The sequence below is a fragment of the Melanostigma gelatinosum genome, assembly GCF_949748355.1.
Source record: "Melanostigma gelatinosum genome assembly, chromosome: 15".
Classification (NCBI taxonomy): domain Eukaryota; kingdom Metazoa; phylum Chordata; class Actinopteri; order Perciformes; family Zoarcidae; genus Melanostigma; species Melanostigma gelatinosum.
In genome coordinates, this window is record NC_136648.1 from 8448834 (window position 1) to 8464277 (window position 15444).

The window sequence follows — 15444 nt, forward strand, 5'->3', positions numbered from 1 at the left end:
AGAAGTGCTCCTGTTCGTGTCGGCCGGTTGGAAAGGAGTTTCTGTATTTGATTGACAGCAGCTGGCAGGCTGCCAGAGTGCAGGTGTTACACCGAAGGGGACAAGACGCAAAGTAAACAAACCCACGCTGTCATGTTGGTGGAGGAAGAAGCACACCAGCATCCAAGGGTGCACATTGTTTGGATTGAAATGCATGGAGGTTGTCGGAGAAATACAAATATATTGTTTTCGAAAAAAAAAATAAAAAAAAATAAAAAAAACGCATTAGAAAAGCTCTGTGAAAATGGCAAAATTAGATTTCCTCAACTGCGGAAAAAAGTGTTTATGTTCACGTGAGTCGTTTTTATCTAAAAAGAGTAGATGCTCTAAATGAGATATGGAAACGCCTTTGCTGAATAAATTCTGACCTAGCGAACATTTAACTTACATGCCTGATCAGCGGTTTCTGCTGTCAGCATCTTCTCGGAAATGACCAGAACATGGTCAATACTAGCCCACATGAAAGTCATTAAAAAAAAACTTGCCCAATTGAAACAAATTCCTGAAGAACTAAATTTGTATTCCAGTTTTTGAGAAACTTTGCTTCAAGCTCGCTGGACAAACTAATGGAAACTACAGCAACAGACCGCCCAGAGAAGGGAAGATGAGATGTTTAGATCTGGAACACATGAAGAACGTTATCTTGTTGTAATGTCTCAGTAAGTAGAAGACTGAATTTGAAAATAAAAGTTACAGAACAGAAGAATACTGAGCATGGCAGCATAGCTCACTGTTATGTGGTGGTGTAGTAGATGGACCCAAACGCAAGCACTCCAGCCAAGACTTTATTTAACTTGTTCAGGAGGATTCACAGAATGAACAAACAAAAAACAAAATGACTAACTGTCCAGCAAATGAAAGTAACTCCTATAATCTCCACCGGAGTCGGGAGGGAAGCTCAACCGAGGCCGGGACAGGTAGCCTCCGGAGCCGGGAGGGAAACTCGACCGCACTCAAAACTGAAGGAACAGAAAACAAACAGGTAACGATCTTCACTGAATCGGTGTTCAGACTTACGCGACCAGACTGGTAACCGGACAGACTGACGAGGCAGAAGACAATACGGTGTTGCAGCGGATGAAAGACGGTACGACCTGATAACCCCAGACTGCAGGACCAGAGTTTATATGGTGCCAGGGGAATCATTAGTGGGACCTGAGTCTAGTGTGTCAGGCTGCAGGAGGTGATCGGCTGGAGTGTCCTCAGCTGTGCACAATCAAGGGTGTGGCCATGGGAGGTGTCTGGAGGCAGAGGACAAACACAGAGCACATGGCACACAATAACAAACGGGGGAATGACAGGACACATGAGGAGAGGAGATCAGGGGAAACAGAGGTAACACACAACGGGTCAGACAGGGATCCTGGATCCTGACAACTGTCTCCTAGATAAATGGAGCAAAGCCCAGAAGCCTCTGATTACCCGAAACCCAGAGAGTTCATTACTTCAAAGCAGAACCTCATTAGTTTAGATTTGCCTTTCAAGTTCACTTTCTCTCAGGATCCCGACTTTAACTGTTAATTACTGTTCAATTAATTAAAGAACTGGTACCTCAGAGGCAGGTGCTGATACCACATAAAACTGATCAAGTTCAGCTTATTTCCATAATTTTGAGTAATATCACTGCTGGGAATACAGAAGAACAAGAGTAGAGATGGGAGCCCATCGTCGAGCTGACGGGGCACACTACGAACAAATATTCATACAAGCAGTCCCGCTGTTTAATGTAAATCTTGATTAAGCATCACAGTTATTAATTCAAAGGCAGACCCTGAGTGGCTGGTTAATTACAAAAGCTCCGTTTCAACAAGACTTGTGTTCTCCCACAATTAATCAAGGCAGTCCTAAACCAGGACACAAGAACGCCGGCCCGCCCCTTCTCACGACGACTGACCTGCTTCAAGAATCAATTCTGAAGGGAGGGAAGCATTTGTTGGGTCAAACCAAAGCCACGGGAGGATGAAACAAGAGTCTTCAGCTAAAAAAGAAAACAGCGAGTTATGAGGTCATACGTGTAGCTGAATTCAAACGAGTTGCAGTTGGCTGTCGAAGTGCGATTTCTTTTTTGCTCGCACGTCAGCACACTTTTCGTCCGCCTGTCCCCTCCGGTCGGAGCTTACAGAAGTACCCGGTTGGAAGGATGCACGTGTGCGGGTTTGAAAAGAAAGATGTGAGCCGTGCTGAGACACAGACACACATATACATGCTTGCCTGGGTGTACAGCGGCTCCACGCACACAAAGTGAGCCGCGAGCTGTCATGGCGGTTTTACCTCCTCGTTTTTCGTGTTACAGTACTGTTGAAGCAGGGGAGAGTAATTACGTGCAAAGATTAGATAGAGGGAGAGACGGAGATATAAACCTACGGATCTCCGGTTAGAGCGACAACATTGAAGACACAATCTACCACCATGTGGTACACCTGATATAGACGTGTTTTGAGAATACCCTTTGGACCCGATAGACCCTCACGGGGGTCTGTTTAGAAAAGTGTAGCATTCAGCGTGTCGTAGAAAGCATTTTTCACGAAGAAAAATAATTAATAGTCCAGACATATTAATGCGTTGCTTGGTTTTGTTTTACATGGTTTTGCCTCTATTATAACCTATGTCACAGGTATATTAGATATATACCTTTTTATTGTCCTTTAACATTAAATAGTTGTTTGTTGAAATAAATGTTTTAATCTTGGGGTAATCCTTGGTCTCAGTAAATCATTCACCGCCACATGTACCCTAAAAGATAATCTGTGGGCTTTTGAGTGGTTTGAGCCGGTATTAAAGGTGCAGTGCACGGTAAATACAAAAACCCAACCCGGGCCTTGTCGTGGCCAAAAAAATAGTCCGAAAAAAAGGTCTGAGCAACATCATCATACCAGCCATTGTAAACACTGCAAACACAATTATACATGAACTAATATCATATCTGGAAGATATCTAGAAGATTTGCCACAATTTTGGCCAAAAATCGACGAACTATGATCACAGTATGGCTCTCTTATCACGGAGCATAGATCGCACATGGCGGATGAATACATGAAACAGGCTTGTGATTCGACCCGGAGACGAACAGCGCCGTCGAAATAACACTCTTTCAAACCGTTCAAAAGTTATGGGTATATATGCCAACATCAGCCACAGGTCACGACAAAATAAATTGGGTAAAAAAACTTACGTTTTGATGATTTTAGAGATGAAAAACGGATTCAATCCAGCCGATCTTTCGGCAGCCACTTCCTCAATGCTGTGCTGCATGTCTGTGACTGATGTCAATCCGCTGGCCGAATGAATGACAAAATGGCAGGCTATTCTGTGAGGTGGACCAATCCAGGGAGGGGGGTTCGTCCAGCATTTTCCGATTTTTAGTCAGTAAACAGACAAGGAGATTGTCAAACACCCCCGCATGGCTCCCGTTGGACTATCCCACATCGAAAACGGTGTTTCTTGTGTAAATCAGCCAAACACAGGCCATGCAGGCTCACACAGACACAAATTATGATTCATATATTTGTATCATTGACAGATATGACACTCATAACTGCTCAAAATTATTCCAAATGGTGTCAAACTGCTTTATTAGGATTATTGAACACTCTTAGTGATAAGAAAAGTGAATATATAGTTAATATTTTGTTACATAGTATATAAAATTATAATACAGCAATGCAACTACTGGTTCCGAAAATCAAAATTTAGCTTGAATCAGACCATTTATGCTGGCCTGCTTCACTCAATCGAAGTAAAATATGTTGTGGGGACATGTAAAACGTGTTGTTCTATGTCGGTAGTGTATTTTTAGGCTTGCATGTGCATTATTTAAAAAAGAATGTTCAATACAAGTGCTTTTTTTGAGGCAAACCTGAAACTTTTTCAATTTGAGCTGTGCCATAAGTGTATCAGTTATTAACCAGTAACATATACACAATATTTACACAATTGAACACAGGTGTTACCTGTATTACACCATCAAAATGATTAAAATAGACCTTGTAGTTCTGGACTCTCTTGAGTATTGGTATGCAATTTTCGAGCAGAGGCCTAAAAATAGGGCTAGGGCCCAAAGATTTCGTCATTCCGAAGCAGCTGAATTGGCAAAATAAATCGCAATGAATGACAGCAGGGTACTTTATTTAAATAAAACGGATCATATATTATACTGATTACATGAGAGAGTATCAGCAAGTTACGTTTGAGCAGTGGCCCTGCATTCAAAACAACAATGTATCATATTGTATAAGCTCAGTGTGGGTTAACTGTAGCCATCATATAAATGTAGCGGAGTACAGTATTTCCTTATGACATGCAGCGGAGAAGAAAGTAGTATCAAATTCAAAACTCCAAGTATCTCAAACTGGTCCTTAAAGGCATAGTTTGGATGTTTTGAAGTGAGATGAGGTAAATATGAGGTAAATAATTAAAATATGAGGTAAAATATAAAAATATAAAAATATTAAATATTAAATATTAAATATTAAATATTAAATATTAAATATTAAATATTAAATATTTTAAAATATTAAAATATTAAAATATGAGGTAAATAATTATTAATCACACTAATCTTAAATACTTTTATGATGTGCTGGGGTCAAGTCCAGCTCCAGACTTGTGGTGCACGTCCTTCCTGTCTTTGTCTTCCTGCTTCTTGTCTTATTAAAGCAAAAAAAAATCTTCTGACTTTTTACCAAACATGAATCGGTGACTGGGCTCTCTCAGTCCAAGTCCTCTTAGTGGAAGCATCAAATGCATCTCTTGTTTAAGTGGTTTGCCGTGCGACAGGCTGGAGTGTGTACATTTGATAGATTCTCAGAATGACTGCTTGAATCGCATTGCTTTGAGATGCCTTGAGGCAATTACAGGACAAAAGTATTTCACACAAGCGTTTACAGAGTTGAGGATGAAGAACTAGTTACTAATTACCATCTATAGTGCTGCCGGTTTAATTATTATATTTTTCATCAAATGCATGATTAGCCCATCTGAGCTCGGCTGAGTTTACAATGCATTCCTGTTGAGATAAATTATTAACAATGAAATCTTTGATTCTTTGATGCAACCTCAATCAAGCTACGCTTTATCACTGTTCCCCTGATTCAAGTGTCCCAGTAGTGAGTGCTGCTACTGCAGTCCTGTGCAGTCCTTTCTGCTTGACTTCACATTTCCTACACAATTACACTCCCATTCAAACGGTACAAATACGTTTGAAAGGAAACTTATTTACTCCTTTGTTACGGTCAGTTTTAAACATGTGATTTGTATTGTTAAGTAAAAACATCATGGTTTGGCTTCAAGGTGTAGTATGTTGTACCATTGCCAGTTGCAGTGTGTATGCACAGCATTCAAACTTGTTGAATATTATACCTATAAAATAAGAAATTTAAGTTTCAGGTGTAAATTAAAATAAGCCAACGTCGACTTTTGGTGTCACATAGGACATGAGAGTCCTGTGTTTGCCTCACTTGACCTCCTCCCTACATGGACTATGAACGTAATCTGGGAGAACAGCCGTTTCCCCTGAAGGTAAGTGATAATGAAGTTTTATTGTAAGGGAAAGACATCTTTAGAAGACACGGTTGACAGTTCACTAATGGCCATTAGGGTAATGTAGCCACACATTAAACATCATTTCTCAGGTAAAAAACATGACTTCTATCTATCTACTTGATCAATCCTCGATATATCGCTTGCTTTGAATTCACAGTAGTTATACTTTGGTCAGATCTTATGATTACAGATTGCCCGTGTGTCCTCAACCCCTTGACCGCTTTCTGTTCAGACCATGCAGTCCGTGGCTCTGGCCACCTTGAGCCAATGACCTCATCAACGTACTACACAAAGGAACAGGAATGACAGGCTTTTCATTGTTGCCCAGCCATTGTGCCGGAGGGGGAAATCAATTATAAAAACACGACTAACAGCAAAGATAACAGCAGTGTCCTCTATTGTGGTGGAACGAGCTAACTTTTCTTTTTTTTTCCTCAAGGGTCTCTTGACCAGTCCGGCATCACCTTGGTGCAATTTGCTCCCCATCTCAAATCCCATTGCCTTTTGGAATTGGATTTACCTGACTCATTCACACAGTGAATGGACTCTCCTTCCACTGAAAAAAAAACGGAGAGATTCTGTGTGAAATTGCCTGAGGAGTCAGGCGGTTTTGGATTCGTAAGGTACCTCTCTCTGGATGCCATTAACCTTCCAACAGTAAGAATGTCCTCATTACAGGGAAGGACTGGGGGCTTCTGGGGGGGGGGGGGGGGGTCGGAGAAGGAAGTGAGAGCATGAGCTGGACATGAAGGGACATGCGAACAAGGACGGGAATACTCGTGAAGAGAATGAATGTGTACCATAAGCTTAGGGAAGAGGCTCATGATTTATGTGTCCGCTTGTAATTACAAAGTCAAATACTGCAAGACATGTCCCACAGTATGAAGGAAGAACACTTCTGGGTTCATGGGTTCACTTCTGGGTTCATGAGGATATAAGGAGTACACTATTGCGAAAATATAACGAGTGATGTACACTATAACTAGAAATGAAGGCAGAGAAGCAAGTTTGTGTCTCACAGTTGTCAAGTATTTAAAATGCAAAACTGCAGCCAAACTGAGCTCTGCTAAACCTAACAATCCGTTAGATCCGTATTATCCGAGCTCAACGATAGCAAAGTCATTACTTCACCTATGCAGGGTGAACAACAACATGTCCACTCTTATATTACATCCCGTTCAATTCTCTAACTCTCATCAATATTGGACTCATTCTGCTGCAATAGCGATATATTTTATTGTCCTCTATAAACAGTAATACCAATCATGGCAACAGCACTAGGCTCTCAGCCAAACATGTTGGGAAAAGAAGTGCAATACATTAACACAGAGTTCTGCCAATATCCACAAAGCCCGCTGCCAGTAAGAGATTTACAGTAGGCTACCATGTTTTCCACAGTGAAGCATTAAGGTTTCAAAAAAACAACAACTTGCATTTACAATAACAGAATAACAGGATACATCGATACTTTTCATTCATTAACACCCATCAAAAGCAAGTATACATCAGTATTTACCCACAATAGAAATGGTATGGGACCAATTTGAGATTAAATTAGCTTGCAATGCTAACATAGTGGGGAAGCAGAAGAAATGCTTCGTCTTTAGTGAAAAGAAAAACATAATATTGAAGATTGATAAGTGCAGCATTCTGCTGCTCATGCTGCTGCTGTTCTCTCCATCTTTCAATCTGTTTCAGCGACCACGTTTTAGGTAATCCATTGACCTGTATTGGATCTGGACCTTGAAATCTCCAGGTATAATCTGCCCAAAGCACTCCTGAGTGTCTCAATACACTTTAAAACAGAGTCAATGTTATAATTCTGTCTTGCTACATATGATAACCAGGCTTTGGTTGTAGAGAGAGAAAGATACAGCTGAAGAGCCATCCACACCTGTGAGAATATATACAGACAAGGACTGTCATTATAATGTTCTCGCGTGGACACATTAGAAACAATGACCTCGTCTGTATTGAATGCATTTTATTTTGTGGTTGCTGTATTGCACTGGCTCTCTCTACTCCACTACCCTGCACATACAACCCCACCACCTCCTCTCGCTCTTTCATCCCCACCAGGTTTGATCTTTCTGACCCATATTCATCAACTCGTCAACATGTTTCCTGCTCCCATGAGGTCTGTTTGTTTGTTTGTTGCGCACGCCGGCAGATTATCAGGCTGTTAGCCAGCAACGTGTGCAACCTGGTTTGAATAAAGGCTGATTTTCTGGCAAGCGTGCCGCGTTACGTCATCCACAGGGAAAGGTAATTGGCGGCTGAAACAGATAATTCTATAATCTTCTGAGAGGTAGCTCTCTGAAAGTCCTGTCAGATTAATCAAATGTTACCCAATCAACAGTGACTGAATGAGAGGCCAGCAGCCCCCAAAAACAACAGCTGTTTACCGGTTAGAATTTGAGTTGGATCCGGATTGAAACCCATCATCGACTGTCTGGCTAATTCAGGCCGACAGGATGTGACAGAATAAATAAAGAAGTTCAATTCCACTTTACTGAGAGGAACCCCATCCAGAGTCATTTGTAAAAGACTCAGTCATTGCAATCTTGAAAAAGAAAATCGAACACAACACTTAATAGGTTTTTATTTCTCGCAGAATTAAATTTCACTGCCGAACAATCGAGCACAGCCAAAGTGATCGATGTGATTTCCACTGTATTCCATTACATTTTGGGTACCAAGTGAAGCAATATGTTGCGTTTCTTATGGGCTTTCAGTTCAATTCGCACAGCTTCAAAACAATCGGTGGTGTAGAAAAGATGCAGTGAGTTTCTGAAGTGCTAGGTCACAAAGTTTTCACATTATCAGTTTTTCACTTCACAGCCTGTGTGTATTTGTCCTTGAACAAACAACGAAAGGTCTGAAAGGTGACTGAATTAACGACTAACACCTTTGACAGCATGGTGTTGTATACAGTCACTATTATCATCAGTTTTACAGGTAGATCATATCACTAACAGTGTTTAGTGGTAATTATCTATGTGTTATGAAGTCAAGGCCTTCTCTGAGTTCTGGCATGTTGTTTTGCACAGCTTTTCAAATGCAGTATTTCACCGCCATCAAAGAGTCAGTAGTTCGTGCAATTAATGTCATTCTTGGCTTCATCTGGGTGAGACTCTGACGGGCAAATTGGTTTTATCGTATATATGTTCCTACGGCTCATGCTGGTGTCAGTATAATCTGATTAAACACACACACACATGCAGGCACAGGCACACACACACAGACACACAGACACACAGCCACAGGCCCGGCACAAAACAAAACAGATGTAGGACTAATGACCCACTCGCAGAGTAAATGACAGTTGAAATAGGTTTAGAGCAATCTGGAATCACATAAATGGACCTAATCTCGTTCTGGTTCGGGACCCTGGCCGGGAAATGGCTCCTGACACCTGAGACCCTGCAACACGTCAAGGCTCAACCGAGGCTAGCGGCACAAGCCCATACATCTCCATTTCACACGACAAGACACAAATCTGAATCCTCAAGCAGAAGAAAGCCTGGTGGGGTCAGTTGTGTTTCAGTGTGAGATTAAAAGGAGGAGAAAAAGAGGAGGCGGTCGTGGTCAATAAAGATGTAATGTGTACCTTTTACTAGTTAAAGGTGACAAGAGGAATTGCTCTGCTTTAGGCCTCATTAAGGCTAAAGGCTGACTAAAACACAACCGTATATCTGGGAGTGGTGCTTATTTATTTCTCCTGCCAGAGTCGGTCGGAGGATTAAAACCAGTTTATTTTCTTCAAACTTCAAACATCGAGGGACAAAACACAAAGAAAAGCGAGCATTCATTTTAGACCTGCAGGAAGCACGCACGTTAATCCAAAGTTTTCTGTGTTTCCATAAAACATTATTTTAAGTTGAGAGATATAAACCAGAGTAATCCGCGTCTTATCCACCAGAATATGATTTATATTTGTTGCTCTTTAAATCGTAATAATCAAACTTGACACATAGACGAGAGGTGCCAACTGACTACGAGAGAAATGTAAAGTATTAATCTTTAGTACCGCAGTGATTAGTCAATTGATCAATAGCCTCGGTCATAATGACGATGAATCAACAAATATAATGTTACGGCATTTATTAGGCAAAACTGCCTCAAAAGAGTTCACTTGTTTCCATATTTGATGAATTGCTGCTTAAATAAATATATATATACTATATATATATATTTTTTTTAATTATTAATATATATATATATATATATATATATATATACTATATATATATTTTTTTAATTATTAAAAAATATACATCAATATATAGTTTATACAGCTGAAATAATTAATTAATCAGAAATTAATCAAAATTGAAGAAAAAAAAAAAATCCCTCTCAGAAAAGGCCCAGAGTCCTCCCTCAGAGTAACGGAGAGCTGTGGAGGACACGCCAACTCTCTGAAATGGGGCACCTGTGATGTCGGATGACAGAGAAATGTCAGCCTCTAATATTCACCCCATCACCTTCAATCACCAACCTGGACACACCTCATGAGATGAGAGCCAGATAGCAAAGATCAAAGTTGGGAAATAACTGGCAGGAGACATGCTGGTAAAAAAAGGATCACAGGTCCAGGAGTGAGAGTGAGACTCGACGGCTAACCGTCGGTCCCAGATATGAATCTGCACTGACATCCAGGTCAGCTGTCTGAGACAGTTCACACCCAACTGGAATCTGTTGATACTTTTCATTCTCACTATTGGATTACTGACGCGTCATGTGATTAACGACCAGCTGATTTTTGACTCAGTAATATACTGTTTCCTAACTTACTGCACCTCTAGTTGTTATGGTCTCGACTCCCATTGAGAATGTTCGTGTCATAAATGGTGACGCAGGTTAATTTGACTGATTTGTTGATTCAGATATAATATAATTTAAATGAAGCGAAAGGTACCACTTCATTGATTTATTTCAACCCTGATAATAAAATAATATCACAGTTGCCGATGCAATCACACAAATTCATACGCATTTCTATTTTAATTCCACTGATAACTCATCTGCTCTTTCCCCACATCTCGCTATAGCGACTCTAATTATAGAATTATTTGACCACCTGTCAGTTTTAGGGTCGATTTTCATGATTTTTACTGATGGCTTGAAAAGAACAGCTGGCTTTGACCCCCCCAGCCGTATGACTGAAAGTTGAACTCGTTGAAAAGCTCCTCCCACACACACACACAGGGGCCCTTTCTGATCATTCCAACATCTAGGTTTGATGAACAAGTGTGACCCTGCTTCTGCCAGAGGAGCCAGACTTTGGAGCAACCTACCGGGGAGATGAGAGGACGAAACACCCATCCTTGTTTCAAGTTTCCCCTTAGAACATATTTTGACTCTGGATTTCTCTGTTTTGTGGACATCTCATGGTGGTTCTGTTGTATCTCTCTTCAGAGGGTCTTTCATTATTTTTGTTTGATTCAGATCATTTTATCTCAACTTGCTGTGAGGCACTCCACAAACTTTGTTTTCAAAGTGCTATTTAAACAAAGCTTATTGTTGGCGGTGGACTAATGCCCACAATCATCAAAGTACTGCAATGCTGCAGTTTGAACTTGTGAAATCCATCTATTAATCCGCTTATTGGTGCAGAGAGACAATAGCATGGACATTTGTCAGATGTAATTTTCCTTTTCACATCACAGGGTATGACCATACTGATAAAGTCTATTTTTAAGCACACATGATGAATACAGTCTCCGGTTATGGCCATTTATCACCGACAACACGCCAGCGTCTGTACATCTTTAGGTATTAACTGAATTGAAATGAAAGGAGAAGCATTTATTTGCTTTTGCTTTGGTCGTGAAGATGTACAGTTACATAACAGCTTGATTTGATCATTTGTCCCTTTAACTGGAGTGATAATTGATCAAGAAACCTTTAAAGCGCACATCTGCACCAGGAAGATAACTGGACTTGATTTAACAAGGATTGAAAAGCACAAGGCTCGCAGATTAATACGGCCGTAAACCGAGTGTAAAATCGTGGTTCTTATCAGATACAGACACGGTGAAGTCCACTACTCCGGCAGAACGTATTCACCCATAATGCATCAGGGTCGGCGACCTCTGAAACAGTCTTGTTTGTTTACGATCAAGTAAAAGGAGGTTTTATGTGTGCAGACATTATACATATTTGCACTATTTGCATTCATTTTATGGCTTCTTGTCCTCTGCCATTTCCATTAGGATGCCGTGACAATTCAGAGAGCTATTTACATAGCTGGTGTGCATTGAAAGATACGGATCAGATTTGTCTCATTCAACAAGGGGATGGAGTTTGATGACTTTCATTAGCTTTGTTGGCTTTGCGATTCGTTACACAGGAGGGCGGATTCAAGAGGTAATAGGGAGTGTGACACATGGCTGTATTGTGATTCATTCTTTTAATTAACACGTTAAACATGACAGATTAGTTGTGGCAATTACATGCCGATTTGAACATATGTAGAGGCTGTAGATGAATCTATAGATGCACGCTCATGTGTGCACAGTGTGTGGCGTCATTAAGGCCGTTTTTTTTTAAACCGCCTTCTTTGAAAAGCAAACACTTCCCACTGTGATATGAGCTGCACGTACTCTCAACACAAACATCGAGCAGAGAGGTTGATGTTTGCCGGTCAACACTCAGCGGCTCATTAGCTTATGTTTATAAAAAAAAAGAAAGTGGGAAATGCTATCCTCCCCCATTTTCCCTCCAGCTTTACTGTACCGTCCGTCTTATAGAGTGCCGAATGTAGAGCAAAGTATCACATTCCATGGCCAACCAACAACCAGATATATTCCAGTTACTCATAAGAGCTAAACAATACCGGGACGATGACTAAAGACTAATATTGCACTCCGAGCTAATTGCAGGGGAACATTCAGCCGTCTGGAGGAAGTGGACGACAGTGTGGATGACATCCTCCCCTCACAGAACGAGACGGGGAAATCACAAACTCACAAGACATGCGACGATCATAACATTTTTTCGAGCTTCCTCCAATTTCACGGCGATGATTCTTGCATAAAGTTTAAGGTGACAGTGTATGCCCACCGACATCAATGTCACTCCCCCCCCCCAAGTTCATTATAATTAATCACATATCTCCAGGGCGCACACAGAAAGAGCAGGAGAAGGAAGTCGAAAAGGCAGGACGACTAATCTGACATTGATGGACAGCAAAAAAATGGAAGTCCTTGTTCACCTTCCCTTTGTTCCGGGGAAAGGGAAGCGGCGTGTGAAAGGGTGTAATTAATGAACCTACAAATAGCTCCGGTTTCGTTTAATGACAATCTATGTGTTAAGAGGCAGTACCCTTTGTTACTGTGGGAGTGGGAGTGCTGGCAACACCGGCTCCCGACAGAGTCCTGACAGGTAATTCTGCATTTTGAAATGGTAATGAAGCAGAATGCATCACTGGATTACACCTGAGGGAATAACATGTCGAGCGTCCTTCAGGGTGTAGAAAATGTTACGCTCTTGATCATCAACGGGGGCGACTGGCAGCGGAGTATCGGCGGGTGAGAAGGTCGAGAACTGTATCCGTGTGACTTACCCCAGGGCCTCGCCAACGCGGCCGATTTCTAATTGCTGCTTTAAACGCGGCAAATGAGGCTGGCATGACGAATTGCATCAAAACAAGTCTGCAGGGCTGACGCTCCAGTTCATTCGTGAGACACAGAGATGTATTTGGTGCCAGGAAGAGCTCACGCGTAATGAATATCATCTCCCAGGTAGCAGCATTCAGATGATATATCACTGCGTGCTGTGCTCGGTGGCATCACGCGACAGGCAGACAGCTCCTTGTCTCATTTACAGGGAACCCGGGCAATGCAGTGTCTACACTGCGACTGCTTATAATCGTGTTATTAAAGGGAACATTCGGGGCTTCTCTTTTCATTACAAATGCTGTGGCTTTCATGTTGTATCAGACCGTTGCCATAAATTAGATGCTTTCTTCATTAGAGAGACTTCATTAATTTTTCACATCTAGACCATATCTTCCGTCTCTCATCCGTCTCATCAAAACAAAATAGTTCCTGGCACCATCGCTGCCCATCTATTTTCACAATATGCTTATCTCAGTCCCTGAAAGATTCTCATTGTTCCTCCGCTAATCCTCCGAATCTGCAGCATGACTCAGAAGTTAACCACCCTCTCTTGTGCCAATTCCATTCTGTGCTGCATTATCCTCCAAACAGGAGCCACACGTCACTCTTCCCGCTGAAACAATGCGCCCAAAATGACTCCTTGTCTGCCAAACAGATGACAAAGTGGCCAGCTGTGAGTTCTAATAATGCTCGCTGGCAAACACGAGTCAAAGGAGCGCTGAAAGATAGAACGCCGCACTTTGTTATCATGAAGCTCATTGTCTTACACAACACTGGGTGACCCGATACAGAAATATACTGCCGTGCACGGCGAGTCTTGTAGTGCCCACTTCTGTTGTGTAACTAGGACAATGAAGAAAGGAGTCTGTCCGCCGTATCTCTCTTTGACAACTGGAAAAATAACAAGTCGTAACATCTACTTAGAGTACGTACTTCTCCTGGATAAATTAGGAAACAGAGCTAAACTTAGATGCATGTCACCGTTAGCGCCAGTACATTATTCTTCATTCTTCATTCAACCTTTCTATTGAGATGAATCCATGGGAATGTAATGCATTCTCCAGGAGGGGTTGGACAGAGGTCAACCTTCCCGTCTCACAGGAATTTAGTCATCACGGCAAAGAATGCTGGCGGCCTTAATACAGAAATCATGGCAAGCTGTGACATTCCAGCGCAAGTGTGGGTGCGTTTTCGGCGTGGCCCCTAATCTCCAATGTCTATTTTGGACATCGCATCGGTCCCCAAGGTCCCCTTACCCCACGTCTCGCCACCGCCATCTGACCAACTGCACACTGTCACATAATACACTGCCTTTAATTACTGTCTGGAAGTATCGAGGTTAAGGGTCACACATTCCATTGGGAGCCTCTTTGTGCACGTGTGTGTGCTACATGTGTAGGTACGCGACGCCCTCGACTCCGACGAGCAGGATGCCCTTTGTATGACGGCCGGAGTATCGAGGGAAGTGTTGAATTCCCCAGCGCATTTTCCCCCTCGCTCGTCACGTATCGCACACCATTGACCTGCAACTGCATCAGCCCCTCTGACCTGATTCAGGAGTGCAAATGGTTTGCAAGGAGCCACAGAGGAAGCACCTGGAATGTGTCGGCGGAGAGTAATTACAAGTGTCTAATTTATGTGTGAGACAAACTTCTAAAATGATATCGGACACAATTTAATCCTCCGAGATATGCAACCCAAAGCCAAAAAATGGTTTGTTGTCCTCGCTGTCCCCCGGGGGAGGGGGGCTCAACTTCTACTTTCCCCCGACAAGAGCCAAGATTAGCCAGCTGTACCGGGGACCAGACCGCTCTCAGCAAAAAGCAGCTAATTCGAGCTCTTATCTAAAAGTGAAAAAGGTACAATTATTTCCGCATGGAGCTAAAGGCCTGTGGCTTTTGTTTTACAAAGGAAAAACATCTCCACAAGTGTATCCTACAGCCCCACTATCTAAACTGTGAGGCCAATGCTGTGTGAGGGTAGAAACCCCCAACACCACACCCAACACACTCATTTGATTCCAGATATGATGGCGTAAATCAGCTGGTGGCCTTTCATGCTCCGCTGTCACCAGCAAGCCATCAGTCCGTCCGGGCTATAAATTAAAGCAAACAAACTGAGATGTCCGGCTAGGTTTGCTGCCTGTTGTTTCATTTTCATATCTGGATAGTTGTTATGCATCATCATGAAATGCAGTGACTAAACATAATAGCGTTTTTATGATGGGGAGACAGCCAAGTAC